The sequence below is a fragment of the Sus scrofa genome, unplaced genomic scaffold (assembly GCF_000003025.6).
Source record: "Sus scrofa isolate TJ Tabasco breed Duroc unplaced genomic scaffold, Sscrofa11.1 Contig1206, whole genome shotgun sequence".
NCBI classification, from domain to species: Eukaryota; Metazoa; Chordata; class Mammalia; order Artiodactyla; family Suidae; genus Sus; species Sus scrofa.
The window spans coordinates 1555023-1569610 of record NW_018084833.1 but is presented as its reverse complement, the minus strand read 5'-3'; the positions used below and the strand labels follow the sequence as shown (position 1 = coordinate 1569610).

General features: G+C 64.6%; 1 protein-coding gene and 1 long non-coding RNA gene across 3 annotated transcripts in view; one reads left to right on the top strand and one right to left on the bottom strand.

Annotated features, from left to right (window-relative positions):
* Window positions 1–12292, bottom strand: part of NACC2 (NACC family member 2) — a 68630-nt gene extending 56338 nt beyond the window's left edge. Inside the window, exon 1 of one of the 2 annotated variants that reach the window (XM_021081253.1) lies at window positions 12210–12292. The gene's annotated coding sequence lies outside the window, so the exon portion shown is untranslated. Of the gene's footprint in view, window positions 1–11806; window positions 11936–12209 lie in introns of those variants that run through there. The other variant, XM_021081251.1, reaches the window with a different exon arrangement.
* Window positions 12293–12957: 665 nt separating this feature from the next.
* LOC110258091 lies at window positions 12958–13900 on the top strand. Its single transcript, XR_002340980.1, has 2 exons — window positions 12958–13252; window positions 13381–13900. It is a non-coding gene; the product is annotated as an uncharacterized LOC110258091 (long non-coding RNA).
* Window positions 13901–14588: the final 688 nt, after the last annotated feature.

The following is a 14588-nucleotide window of genomic DNA, read 5'->3' as shown; positions in this document are numbered from 1 at the left end:
TGACCCGGCCCCAGGAAGGCCCGACTCCACATCCGCCTGGGCGGGAGCCAGAGCAACGCTCCTCCAGCTGCCTGGGGACCACCAGCCCCTCCCTGTGCCCTGCAGGCGGCCCAGGGATGAGGTGGGGGGGTTGGTGTCAGGATCTCCAACAGTCTGGGGAAAAGAAACAGCCTGTTTGCACATGTCTGTATGTCCCGGAACCGACGAGGGACACAGGAGAGTTCCCAAGGAGAGAGACCAGACCAAACTTGGAACTGGACGGCCACCTCGGGACCTGCCAGGCCCCCGGGTTGCTGGGAAGCCAGAGGGGGGCTGCACTTGGCCCATCTTGTGAATCCCCCACCCTGCAAACACCCCTCCCAGGGCCGGGCGAGGGCGAGGCCAGGGCAGCGGGCCAGCACCGGCCAGGCCGGGCCAGCGGCTGTCCCTGCACCGTGCCGTCTAGGGAGGCGGTGCCTGGCACCTGCTTCCACTGCGGCTCTAACGAATTCCCTTGTGAGGTTTCTTGGAAATCAGTGGCTGCCATGTAATCACAGCTGCCGGGGCTCTGAGCAAGCCCGCTCGGGGGCTCCGTGCGGTTATAATTATTACGAAAGCGAAGTTAAGAAACAGTGCGGAGGAACTGAAACCTTTGGGGATGCTCGAGAGCCGGGGGCAGGGCAGAACCCCCCGCCCCACCCGGGACAAGGACACACTGCCGTTCCCTGCTGGCTCCTCGTGGAGCCACCCCAACCCAGGGTCAGTCCACCTGGACGCACCTGGCCCAGGTAACCACTGCTGCCCACGGGCTCTGCTGTCTTTGCCCTGCCCAGGCCCACCCAGGGCAGCACACTGGGACCCCAAGAGAACCACGAGTGGGCACAGCAGTCACTACAGCCCCCCCGCCCCCTGCTCTGCTCTGCAACCCGCCCTCCAGCCCTAGTTTCCTTCCGTGAAATGAGAGGGTATGAGACACTCCCCCAAAGACCTCAGCCCTTGGCCAGCTCATCACCAAGGCAAGACCGTGACGGCCAGTGATCCCTGCAGGGGGCCAGGCTCGGAGGGGCTTCTCCTAAGAGGGCCGCAGGGGTCTATGGAAGGGTACAGCCAGCACGGCCATCTGAAGCCCCTGCCTTATGGCCTCGAGCCAGTGGCTGGACCTGCCTCTTCCTGGGTGCCTGTGGGGTGCCCTCACCCACAAAGCACGGGGCAGGGCCCTTGGAGTCACACCAAGCAAAAAAAAGGAGCTACGAGAGGCCTTTGGGGGTGCCCAGCCACAGATGCCCAGGCAGTGCCTTCCTGCTGGCACCAGCCCCCACTCCTGTAGCCCCCAGTGGGGGGAAAGCCCGGTCCCGCCCAGCCCCGCAGGGGTAGGCTGGTGGGCGTAAGCCCAGGACACCCAGCGCCCTCGGTGGCCAGCTGGGCACGGCAGAGCTGACCACCACACTGCAGGGGAGAGCAGCTCACGGCAGAACAGGCCCACCAGCCCCTCCCAACCTCAGCCTCCTTCCTCACGCCACGGAAGAACCACGGGTTTCCCCGGAGCCGCCGGGTACGCTCAGTTCACCCTCGTGTACGACGCGCTCACGACGAGGATTTCGTGCTGCCTCAATCCTGCCCAAATCCGGAGCCAGAGGAACGATGCTGCGTGTTGCACGGCTGCAGTAACTGCCACTCGCCACACACGCGCGCTGGCACGATGGCAACCGCCCTCCATGTGGGCAAACGGTGCTCCTGGCACCGGCTGGAAACCTCACAACCCTCTTCCTCAGCAGCGGAACTGGAGCCGTCCTGCCAGACGGGAGGTGTGGGCGCCCCCACCAAGAAGAGAAGAGCCAGAGGCCGAGCAGCTGGGCTGGGGGTTTTGGGGGAGCCTGGACGAGAGGGCAGGGGGCCGGGGGCCCAGCCTGAGAGCGGGTGGACCGTACCGCTGTTCCTGCCAAGACGGGGCGGGGGAGGCAGCCACGGAGCAGAGGGACTGGGGGCAGGGGGACAATCTGGCCTTCACCCTCTGCCGGGTTGAATGGGGTCCCCCAAATTCACGTTGACCTGGAAGCTCAGAATGAGACCTTAAGCGAAAGTAGGACCACCGCAGGTGCCATGCGTCACGGGAGGACGGTGTCCGACGGGACCTGGGGCCCAGCGGCCGTGGACCGGGCTCCTGAGAAGAGGAAAGTCCGGACCCAGCAAGGCCAGGCGGCCGGGAGCCCAGGAGCACCCACGACCACAGGCAGCTGGGCGGGGAGGGAAGCAGCCGGCCCTGCGACCCTGGCCTGGGGGCTTCTGGCCTCAGAACGGGGACAGGCAGCTCCGTCTGTGGCTCTGTTTCAACAGCCCTGAGACACTCACAACCCACCCCACGCTGGCCTTAAGCCTGGACCTAAGGGAACACTGGGGGTGGGGGGATGGCCCCAGTGCAGCCCCAGGTCGGGGGGCGGGTGGAGGAGACACAGTGAGTGGGGCTGTGGAAGCCACTTCTCCCCGGCGCTCAGGGTGGGCACGAGGGGACCAGTCGCAGGCACCCCCATCTCATCCCCACGGAGCCCCAGAGCCCAGAGGAGGAGCAGGCTAGGGACCGGGGGCTGCAGTCCAGTGCCCGGCTCGGAGCTTCTCCACAGGGGACCCTGGGGAGACGTGCCACTCACAGCCATGACGGGGCCCACGCAAGAGCCCCCGTTCCAGGGCTGCGGGTACACAAGATCCCTCAGGCCCGCAACCCCCCACGGCCACACGCCCAACCCTGTGACCCCCATGCTGGGGCTGCTTCGGAAACACACACACCAGACAAGGGCCCTTGAGGGACTGGGCAAAGTCGATCACGTGCCACCTCCAGCCACAGGACGGTGGCACGGCCGTAGCACCACCACCCAAGAGGCACCAGACGGGGGGCGCCCTGCAAAAGCGGTCTGGACTCCGGGGGTCAAGGTTTTGAGAACCAAGGAAAGACCCTGGGTTTTCCAGACGGAAGGAGCCTGAGAGACGCAGCCAGACTTGGAGAGACAGCAGCACACCCGCGTCCCCACGGCGCCACTCCCGACAGCCAGCCGCGGAAACAGCCACCTGTCCTGCGACAGCGGAAGGAGAAACCCGCTCAGGTCCATCCGCACAGAGCACGAGACTCGGCCTGAAACAGGAAGGGCATCCTGACACAGGTCACCGCACAGGGAGGACGTCGCGCGGACAAAATGCAGCCGGACGCAGAGGGGCGAATCCTGCACCCACGTGAGGGAACCAAACCCATAGAGACAGGATGTGGACGGCGGGGCCAGGGGCTCTTCCCTGGGGACGGAGTGTCAGTTTGGGAAGATGAAGGCGTCCCGGAGACGGACGGCACGGGCGGGGGGGCTGCACAATTGTGACTTTGATGCCACTGAACTGAGTACTTAAAAGCGGTAACGATGGTGGGTTTTACACGGAAGTAACAAGAATTTTTGCTGTTGTCTTTCTAGGGCTTCACCCGCGCGGCACACGGAGGTTCCCAGGCTAGGGATCGAATCAGAGCGGTAGCTGCCGGCCTACACCACAGCCATGGCAACGCGGGATCCGAGCCTCATCTGCGACCTACACCACAGCTCAAGGCAACGCCGGATCCTTAACCCGCTGAGCGAGGCCAGGGATCGAACCCACGTCCTCATGGATGCCAGTTAGATGTGTTTCCGCTGCGCCATGACAGGAACTCCAAGAATTGTTTATAATTAAAAATTTAAAAGCAGACCCAACAGGTGTCTGGGACATGGACTCGTTAGCAACCCTCTGACTGCAAAGGACCCAGGGTGAGAGCTGGGGGATGGCTGGGCGATGGCTGGGCTGCAGCGGGACGGGGTGGGCAGCGAGTGACACTGGAGCACATGGGATCTCTTACTTACACTCGGTTCTGGACGAAGTTCTGTGTCCAGTATACGGCTTCTCTAAATCCGGTATTGTCACCTCGCCTTAGTCAGCAGAACCAGTGTCCCCAGCACTGCGGGGGGTGGGGGGGGGGCTCCTCAACTGGCCTCTACACTGGCAATGGTGACAACAGGCCCAGGAGGCTGGAGGAAGCCACGTCACCATGTCCCCACCTTGGAGAACGGGGGCCTGGTCTCGGGGAGCCCCCACCTCTGGGCCTCATTCCAAGTCCTAGCCAGATGTTCTAAAAACCCTCAAGACACCACGGGACGTAGCCAGGCCCCTCCCCGGACCTTGGCCTCCTGAGCTTGAGCAGCAAAAGCATGTCACCTGTCGTTCCTGAGAGAAGCCCCCCAGGCCAGGCTGGGGGGTGGGGGGAGGGATGGAGGCCTCACAAGAGAGCCAGGGACCGATGCCCAAGGAGATCTGGGGGGTGGGAATGGGTCTCCACTTTCCCGCATTAACTGGGAATCTGGTGAGAGGCCCAGAGCGGAACCGGGGACACAGCTGGTGCTGCTGGGCTTGGGGAGCCGGGCCGGAAGTGCGAGGAGCCGGTGAGGAGGGGCCCCTGGCAAGCCCGCCTCGGCCTGGCCTCAGGGCCCAGGTCCAGGACCGCAGGCCCCAGGTCTGGGCTTGTCTGGACCCTGAGGGCACGCCCCCCGCCCCCGCCCCCCCACCGCCCGGACACCTGGCCCCCTCCTCCCGCGGCATCAACCGGGCTCTGACCTGCGCTCTGCCGCGATCTCATTCTTCCTCTGGGGGAGGGGGCAAGAGCCACGGTGGCCGAGCCTGTGCTGCGGCTGGGGGTCCAGCGCCCAGGCCCCACAGAGACCCGCCCCCTCTCCTTTCCAGGCCGCTCCCCGTGACAAGGACTGTGGCCTAAACTGGGTTACAACAATTAACACAAATTCTGCCTCCTGTCCCCAAACTTATGTAACCGCAGACACTGGCTCAGGAAAATCCTCTTCCATGGCTGGCCCCGTTTCCCGGCCTCGACCCCGGCCCAGCGCCCGAACCAAAGGTCAGTGCAGACCCCGTGGCCTGCGCTGGGCCTTCACGCCGCCGTGCAGGTGCTCGTGGGAGTGGCGCTCCTGTCTGTGCGTCCAGCTGCCCACCCTCCTGGGGCGGCCCGGGGCCGAGCCAGATGGCCAGCAAGGCCTGCACCTGCTTCTGGGACAGCACCCCCACGTCCCAGGCACCAGAGCGCTTCTGTGCCCACCCTGTCACCCTGGGGAGTCAGGGCCCCCCAGATTCTGTCCATCCAGAACCTCAGAATGTGACCTTATTTGGAAAAAGGGTCTTTGCAGGTGTAACAAGTCAAGGTCTTGAGAGAGGAGTGACGCGTTTCCAGGCCAAGGGCCGCCGAGGACCCCCGGCACCGCCAGACGCTGGACGAGGAGAGGGCCCCCCACAGCCCTGCCCACATCTTGACTTTGGACCTCCGGCCCCCAGACCGTGGGAGAGTCAATTTCTGTCGTGTTAAGTCCCCAGCTGTGTGGCCACTTGTTACCTGGCCCCCAGGAAAATGACCCCACCCCTGTTACACTCCAGGATGACCAGGAGGCTGACACCGCCCCTGGCCCGTCCTCTCCACAGAGAGCAAACTTCCAGGTTCCTGGAGCTGAGAGACCCCACGGAGACTCCCTCAAAGCAGCGTTCACATGATGGGGGCCGCGCTGTCCTCAGCAAGGGAGGGAGCCACCTTCAGACCCCCAGAGGGCAGGTGTGCGTGGCACTCGGGGCCACCGCCCCCCTGGGGGCTGCCTGGGCCCCTGGGGGCCACCCAGCCAGGCGCTGAGTCAGTGGATGGGCTAGCCTGTCGCAGGAGCCAGGGGCTGTCTGTGACCTCGGAGCCTTTAGGAGTGACAAGCACTTGGGACTCATGAGTGCCCAGCTCCAGCTGCTGCCAGAGCCTGTCCCAGTCCGCCCTGACCACGGGGCAGCAGCCGTGATCACAGCCACCTCATAAGGCACACACCTGCCAGGACCCCTTCAGAGCCGACACTCACTCAAACCACAGCACAGAGCCGGGTGGCCAGCTGGGGGACCTGGGTGTCCAGCTGTCACCCTGCCCCAAAGCCTCCGCTGGGTCCACCCTGTCCCCACTGCTCCCCGCATCCCCCCACGTCCCCCCATGCAGACAGGAGTGTGGAGGAAGGGGACGGACTTGCCCCAGTGTCCTGAGACACAGCCGGGGACCAAGGACCGGGGGGCCCGGGATGCCGGGGCGTCACCCCCGAGGGACCCACCGGCACCCCGCACCCCAAGCACATCCCCAGCCCGCGAGAAGGGTTCCCGGAGGAGCCAACCGGCAATTTGCATAATATTCTTTGCAAGTTAATATCAGCCTCTGATAATGATCTCGGCATAGCGTGGAGCGCTGAGGCGGCTGTTACAACACTAAGTAATCATATTTTAAATTATGTTTCCCTTTATAGAAAGGTGTTGCAAAAACACACAGACACGAAATCTGTCTGTTGCAGCCCCCTGCCAACCACCTGACCGGCTTTGCTGTGACGGCGACGCGGGGGCCGAGAAAGCCCGCTCGCCGGGCCAGCTGGACCCAGCTGGGCACCACGGGGCCTGAGCACACGGCCACCCTCGGCCCCCTGGGGGCAGCAACCGGGGCAGTGTCCCCGTGGACGGACTGGCCAGTCACCCACAGGGAAGGAGAGAGGGGCGAGGCCAGAAGCTGGAAGAGGCAGGAGCCCCGCCCCACGGGGGGCCCCCTCCCCCCCTTTCTCTTTGCGTAAGAGCCAGGGCCACCACTCAATCTCTATTTCCTTAAAAGCTTTTTTTTTTTCTTTTTTATTAAAAAAAAAATCCAATTATAGCACAAATCTCTCAGCAGGGGTCAGTGTAGAATAAGAATAGCCAAAGTTAATGGACATGACACCGGCAAGATTAATGCCTAAAGGGTTTCGAAAGTTGTATGATGCAGATTTCATTAACATTTTAATTGTAATGTATCTTTTTAATCTTCTCTCACCCTAATGGTTTTATATCCCCCCCAAAAGAAAGAAAAAAGAAAGACAAAAAAAACTGCTGACAACAACAAAAAGTACCAATATACAAAATTTAACAAAGGCGCTGAGCAGCGCGATGGAAACGAAATTAAATGAGCAAAAACTATGTTCACCGGGTGATTTTTAACAGCGCGAGAGTCGGAACGCAGCAGAGACCGGCCCTTTCTCCCTTCTCGGCACAGAGACGCCGACGGCCAGGACAGGAGACAGGCAGATGCCCAGAGCTAGGGTGGGGAGCCCCGTGGGACCCGCGACAACGCCCTCGGCTCCTGACCCCGCGCCACAGCGAGCAGGCCTCCTGCAAAGACCACCCTGCAGCTTGGCAGGCCCCACCAGCCGGTCTCCAGCCAGCGGCCAGGAGGGGGGCTGTGGGGGGAGGCCCTCTTCCAGAAAATGCCAGCAGAAGCCCCTGGCACAGTGTGGATGGGGAGGGGACATCTAGGGGTGTCACCATAACGAAGGGAGCATTTTGTGGGGCAAGGGCTAGGGTTGCAGACAAGCAGGCAACTGCTTGCTTGGGTGGCTCTGGCTGACGGGGCAGCCGCATAGCATGGCCTCCGACTTCCAAAAATGAAGAAGTACATTTGGCCCTGACGACAGAGGGCCCAGGTTTTTATTTTCAATCAACAAACGCTCCTAGAGCACCACACCTGCGCCTGCTGCTGTACCTGATGCTTCGCTCCAAAGCCAGCTCCCCTCAGTACCCCCACGCCAGGGCCAGCCCACCCTGGAGGACTCAGTGGCTAGGCCTGATGCTGGCCGTGGGGGCCGGCCAGCCTGGGCCTGGGACACAGCCCCACAGCCAGGCTCACGGCTTACCCCAGTGACTATATATGGGCACTTTCAGGCCCCTGCGGTCCCCGCCCCCGGCCCTGCCTGCCTCCCAGGCACACGGGCAGACACTGGGCGGGGCCCAGGAGTTCCCGGCCCATCCATGGCCATGTGCCCTCCCAGATGCCAGGGCCCAGGGCCAAGGGGGAGGGGGAAGATTCCTTCAGAGACCCAGAGCCAGCCTCTCCTCCGTGGGACCAGAGACCAGAGAAACAAACACCTCACAGAAAAGTGTACCTCCGTCCTCCCGGAGCCTGAGAAGCAGCCTCCCCTTAAAGGGATACGAACCCCTCTCACGTCTTGGTCCACCTGCAGGGAGGGAGCATCTCCAGAGGCCCCGAGGCGCAGCCTGCTCACCTTCAGCCTCCCAGCAGGGAATAAAGAAGCTACTATGTAGTGTCACAACACACGGGCCAGGACGGGGCTCAGAGATGCTAAGTTACCCACCCAAGGTCACACAGCCTTGGCTAGGATGTGATCTGAGAGACCCCTCAGAGGCCCTGCTCCTGAGGCCTCCTGGCCTGGAGAAGCTGCAGGCAGGGCAGGCCGGGGAGAGCCCAGGGTCACAGCAGAACCCCCCCTCACCAATTCCTCCTGCTCAGATACACTCCCAGGCCCAGGGAAAGGTCAGCGCCCTGCCGTCCTTGTCCCCCTGAGGGCTGCCCCCACTCTGAGGATGCCAACCCAGAGACAGCCACCAGGGAGCCGCGCTGCAAAGTTCATGTCCCAAACACTGCGTCTGCCCTGCCAGGCCCTCTGAGACCCTCACCCACAAAGCACCTGCTTCCAAACCCAAAAGCCAGAGGCCAGGCCGGAGGAAGCCCAGCTCCCAGGAGCAGGCAGCTGCAGGTGACACAATGAGGGAGCCCTGGCCAGGCGGGAGCATATTTTGCAAATGATCTCATCGAGAGCCAGGCCTGGTGAGAGCGAGGATTTGCTAAAAGAGAAACAGAGGTCGCCAGGATCCCTGCTGCTCAGGAGGCTGGGCGGCGGGAGTGGCGCCTCAGGCCTGCTGACTGAACGCATCCCGGCGGCCGCACCCCGAGCCCGGAGGTTGAAGACGGGGGTGGGATGTAACCCTTTGGGGTCTCGGGACACAAGAAAAGGGAGTGGGACCTCCGGTGGAGGGGTTGGGGGGCGGAGGACACACAGGACACACCTCTGAACCGGGGTGCAGGCCCAAAGAGAGATGCTGGCTCTAACCCTAAGTCCCAGCCCCACCTGGAAGCACCTGAGTGCCAGGCTCCTCACCTTGGGCAGAAGCCGGGGGTGCCAGGAGAGCCACGTGAATGAGGCGCTTGGAGAGGCCTGGGGAGGACCCAGAACACCGGCCGGCCGGGCTGTGCTCTCTGCAGACCCTGCAGGCGGCCGGGCCTGGCCGGCCCCAGGAGAGATGCTGAAGCCCCTCACCAGCCCCGAGTCAGACCCCAGACCCCCCAGACCTCACAAGCTCCCGAAGTGGGGTTGGCTCTGGGTGCCGCTCACCGGGAACACCTCTGGGTCCAGCAGGGGCTGGTGGCACTTATCTCTGTGTACAGATATGTGCCCCTCACGGTGGCACAGCACAGGCACTGCACCCCTTCAAAAGGCCAGCACTGACGGCCAGGGCCATTGATCCAGGGCACTCCTGGGGGATGCTGGCCCTGGGAAAGAGCCAGCCCAGGCCAGCAACACCCTCCCGAGCTGGAAGGTGGCTTGCTTTGTCCCAAGAACCCAGGCCCAGCCCAGCTCCCCAAGTCTGCCCCTCCCTCTGGGGTCTGCCGGAGGCCCTGCTTTTCAGGGCACACATGAGGCTGGTGAGTTGGGGGCGAGGCCTGGACGGGGCTGCTGCTCAGGCTCTAACAATTCAGCACGTGGCCCCCACCCCGCCCCAGCCAGGGCAGCTCGTCCCGCACCCCCAAAACCCAGCAGGACAACAGAACCCAGGGGCCGGCCGGGGGTGGGGCAGGCCGGGCAGAGCCCAGGCAGGAGAGGGTAGGGGAGCTGCAAGGGGGCAGGGTGGGGTGGGCTTCAGGGGGAGGCACAGGGAGGATGTGCTGCCTGGGAACATCCTTGAAAGGGTCAAAGACGTTGTTCTGATCTTCCGTCCCAGGAGGGGTACCAGGCCCACCCCAGCCGGGGCCGCCGGGCCGCCAGGCAGAGCCCGAGAGGCAAAGGTGCCAGAGGAACCCAGGCTGTGCACGCCAGCTCAGCGCTTGCCATGGGCATCCCTCTCACATGAACGCAGCTCATGTTTTAGCTGGAAAACAGAGAGAGGTTTGGAGGATTCTAATAAAAGTCACCCGGGAGCCCCCTGCCGGGGGGCCCCTCTGGGTGTCCCCTCGCGGCCATGATAAAGGGCCGAGGGCTCTGCCAGGCAGCCCCAGCACAGGCATCTTCTCCTGGCCCGGGATCCTGCAGAAGAGCACAAGGGCTGCAGAGCAGAGGCCGGACGACGCCAGCTCTCAGAGTCAGCACCAACCCCGTCAGGGTGACCACTGGGGACCCATCCACGCCACAGAGAGGTGACAGGTGATACGCGTCCTGCGTCTCTGCTCCTTCCAGCCAGCTCCCCAGAACAGCAGGGCCAACCACCCTGGGCCTGGCCTCCTCCTGCTTCCTCCACACAGGCTCTGGACTCAGGCTCCGGCCGAGCCGAGGTACCACCCAACCGTGGAATGACCGACGGGAGAGCGTCCGCCTGGGGCCTCCTGGGAGGGATGGGCGGCACAGACGGGGGCGCAGGGGGAAGGCGCTTCGGACAGTGGATGGCAGTGCCACGGCCTGACCGTCCCCAACTCCCTCCTCCCGCCCAGCCTCGTTTCCTCATCTCTAAAATGGAGCCAAGAGGCAGACCCGGGTCCTGGAGTCCTTGGGGGCTTAACCACCCGCCCGCCCTGAGCACTGAGAACCCGGTCCTTTGTTCTGGGGCGACCTGCAGGGAGCCAGGGGAGAGGGGACAGGCGCTCAAGAGAGGAAGCCGAGAAGCAGGGGTTGGGAAGGGGAGACCTAGAGAGAGACCCAGACCAGACCAGACCAGACCAGGGTGCTCAGAAGACCAGCTCAACCAGATGGCAGCCCAGGAAGGGTGCGCCCCCTCCCGCCCCCACCACACAGGACAGGCTCCGTCGGAACGCACCAGCAGGGGACGGGTGGCTGGGTGCCCAACGGGTCCCAAGAAACGACGCCGGAAAGAAAGCCCAGCTGCCCGTGGGGGCCAAACATTCCCCATCCAGGCCGGGAGAAGGAGGATCCCAGGACGATGCACAGCCTGCAGCCCAGACCCAGGACCGGCCCACCGCAGATCCACAGGTTTAAAGGGCACCGGCGAGAGCTGGCATCACGGGCCCCAAGACCAAACTTCTGAGAAGCCCGGAAGAGGGGGTCCCGGAGGTGACCTCTGACCTCATGACCCCCCCAACACCACCCCTGCCGACCACGGAAGGGTTTGAGTCCCCGACCATGCGGGGTGGGGGGTGGGGGGTGGGGGAGCAGCAGGCTCAGACCTCACCGCGAGCTTCCTGGAGAAGGGGCTCGGGCCCCAAGACCCCAGCTCCGCAGGGACAGAGCAGCGGAGGAGAGGTGGCAGCCCCCTCCCAGTGCAGCGGGGCCCCAGACTCTCCCCAGGGAGGGTGTGCACGAGGGAGGACACGGGGCAGGGACGCCCACGAAGGGGCCCGGCGGCGGGACCGGGAGGGCGAGGAAGGAGAGGCGCAGGGCCAGGCTGATGCGCAGCCGCGCGCCGGCCTCGGACCCTGGCCCTGAGGGAGGGGCGTGGCCCCGGGGCCGCGGCCCCCGGCCGATTCCGCGGGGGCCTCCCCACCCGGGCGGGCTGGGCTCCGTCCGCCCGGCCGGGGGAGGCCGAGAGTCCCGAGCGCCCCGCGAAGCCCGGCGGCGGCGGCGCCGGGAGCCGGGGTCCGTGTGCGGCGGGGCGGGGTGCGGCCCGGCCGGCCGAGCGCCTCCCCAGGCCCGGGCGCCGCCGGCCACCTCCGCGGGCGGCGCGCGGCGCGAACTTGGGCACTGCGGCAGGCGCGGGAGGGCGCGCCGCGGAGTTCGCGGGAAGTGCGGCGGCGGGGCCCGCGGGCGGCGCGAAGTTGGGGTACCTGCGGGCGCCGGCCCGGTCCGGCCTGCGGCAGGAAGTGCTCCGGCGGCCCGGCGCTCCGGCTCACATGGACTTTCTCCGGCCGCGCCCAGCACCGGGCCGCACCGCGGCGGGCGGGGCGCGCGGGGGAGGCGCCGCGGGCCGTTTAAAGGGACAGCGCGCCGGCCGCGCGCGCGCACTCGCCGCCCCGGGGCGCGCCGCCCCGCCGGCAGGTGGGCGCCCCGGGAGGGGCCGGGGCGGGGGGGGGGGGCCCGGGCGGGGAGGTCCAGGGGAGGCAGCTCTGCGCCCCCGCCGCACGCCCGCTCCGCGAACGCCCGGCCTGCGACCCCGCGCCGGGCGCTGAGCCGGGACGGGACGTGGGAAGGACCGGGGCGCCAGCCCGCACTCTCCCCGGCCCTGCGTACCCAGAGCCCCCGGGCCTGGGGCGCCCCCTCCCCGCGGCGGCCGCACTTGCAGCGCTCAGCCTCCGGGATGCGGCGCCAAGTGGGGGCGCGGGCGGGAGCGGGGGCGCGGCCTTGACTGCCACGGACGCTCCGGCGGCCGGAAAGCGGGGACGCAAGAGCGCCCTCAGGCCAAGCGCGCAGGTCGCCGGCGCCTCCTGCGCGGAGCCCGGGAACTGCGAGCTGCGTAGAGGCGGCCGGGGGCTGCTTTCAGGCTCTGCGTGATCTGGGTGCACTGGCCGGGAGGGCCTCCCCCTGCCCCCGCTGCCCCGCCGCGTCTCCCGGTTTGCTCGAGGCCACCCTCCTGTGGACAGAGATGAGGTTTTCAAACAAGTAAGCAGAAATAAAACCAGCCACGCATCCGAAAGGACCCACAAACATCCCCCTCAGGCACCGCCATGCTAACTTGAGGGCTGCAGCCAGGACCCGCTCCAGTGGTCGTCCAAGGAGACCAGAGACCTCCTTCAAAGACCCCCTGGTTCCCTCCTTTCCGCCGCCGCCCCCCCTCCCCGCCAGGGCCCCTGCAGGAAAATGGGGAGCCCCGGACAGTGTTCCTGAGCACAGAGCCACCGGCATGAGGGCGCTGATGTGAAGATGCCCCTTGGGTCAGAAGCTGGGGCTAAAGCTCCGCGGGATGGTTAGCCAAGGTCATTCCTAGGACAACGGTCAGAAGCTCCGTCTGCGTACTCCTGGCCCCAGTCTCCTGCTCGTTCCTTGACCTTGGTCAGAGACAGACCCCTGAAGGTCTTGCTGACAAAGAACCTCCTCCCACCAGCTCTCTCCTGCCATGCTCTGGGGGTCGGAGGTGAACCTTCTGGGACTCTCTGCGCACGCCCCTGGGACCGCACCTACGCCCCTGGGACGGCACCTAGACCTAAACTTCATCCCAGGCCCCACCCCGCCCCAGCCCCAGCCATGCCCACGGCTGCAGGGCAGTCCAGCTGTCCAGAGGGGACGCTACCAGTTGGAGACACAGTCACGTGGCTTGGCATGTGGCCCTGGCCCAGGTAGATCCCTGCCTGCTCGGGGACCCCTGAGGCTCTGGGGCCGGGGGGGGGGGGGGGGGGGGGGGATGGGAAGAGGCCACGCCTTGGCCCAGGGCAGTCTGGCGACTTTAGGATTGCCTGACTCCTAGGATTATTTAGGATCACCGCCCTGCACACTCCCCCGGGGCTCTGGGAACTGGGGCTTCTGCAGAGGCACGTGCAAGCTGAGGCAGCTGTGTCTAGCGGCTTCCAGCCCAGGGCTCAGGACACAAGAAGCCCTCCCTAGGCTCCAAGGTCCTCCTTGCCCAAGGGTGAGAGGTCATTGTGCGATGGGGTCCAGAGGTGTGACCGCTTCACTAGAGCAGGTGAGAATGGGGCAGGGGTGCCGGCCGTCTGTTCTACGTATTCCTGGTGGGAGCCTCTGCTCACCGGGAAACTGATCGTAGATTTACATGTTCTCATTGCTTTTTGCTTTTTCTTCTTTTTTCTGGCCACGCCCGTGGCATGGGGGAGTCCTGAGACCAGAGATCAAACCCGAACCACAGCAGCGATCCAAGCCTCTGCACCAGCAACCCCAGATCCTTGACCCGCCACCCAGGAGGGACTCTTTTGGTTGTTTTGATCGTTTGTATTTTCTAAATATTAAAGAAATTCTTTTTTCCCTAATGAAGGGCGTGTAGAAAGCATTGAAAACTGTTTTTTGGTCTTAGGGCTGCACCCACAGCACGTGGATGTTCCCCGCTAGGGGTCGAATCGGAGTTGCAGCCACCGCAAGGCCAGATCTGAGTCTCATCTGTGCCCTCTGCCACAGCTTGCGACAACACCAGCTCCTTAACCCACTGAGCGAGGCCAGGGATTGAACTCATGGACACTGCGTCGGGTTCTGAACCCGCCGAGCCGCAACGGGAGCTCCAAAAAGTGTTTAGAAGATGACAGATACCCAGAAGCCTGTCCCCGAGGCTTTGGTGCCGTTTCCGTGCACGTGTGCGTGTAAACCCTGCTTGCAGGTTTCCAATGCTGGGTATCTACCCAAACCCAGCCTGTGCTGCCTTAATTTTCACCTCAGTTCCATGACGTTGGCTCTCTATTTATTCTTGCTTCACTGACGAGAAAAATGCAGCTTAGGTAGAAACTGCAGCTAGCTCCTGGTCACTCGCTCTGGATCCTAGAGCAGGCGGGGCGGTCCCCATCCCTCCATTTAATCTTTACGACCCTTCCAGACGTTGTAAACGACCAGCCTGCGCTGGCTGATAGGCAGGCTGGGTGGCCACAGGCCCCTCTTGAGGGATCCGATTAGCACCACAGACCCCGAGATGCCAACAGGGTTTTCCCAGCTCGGGGAGGCCTGGCAGCTGGG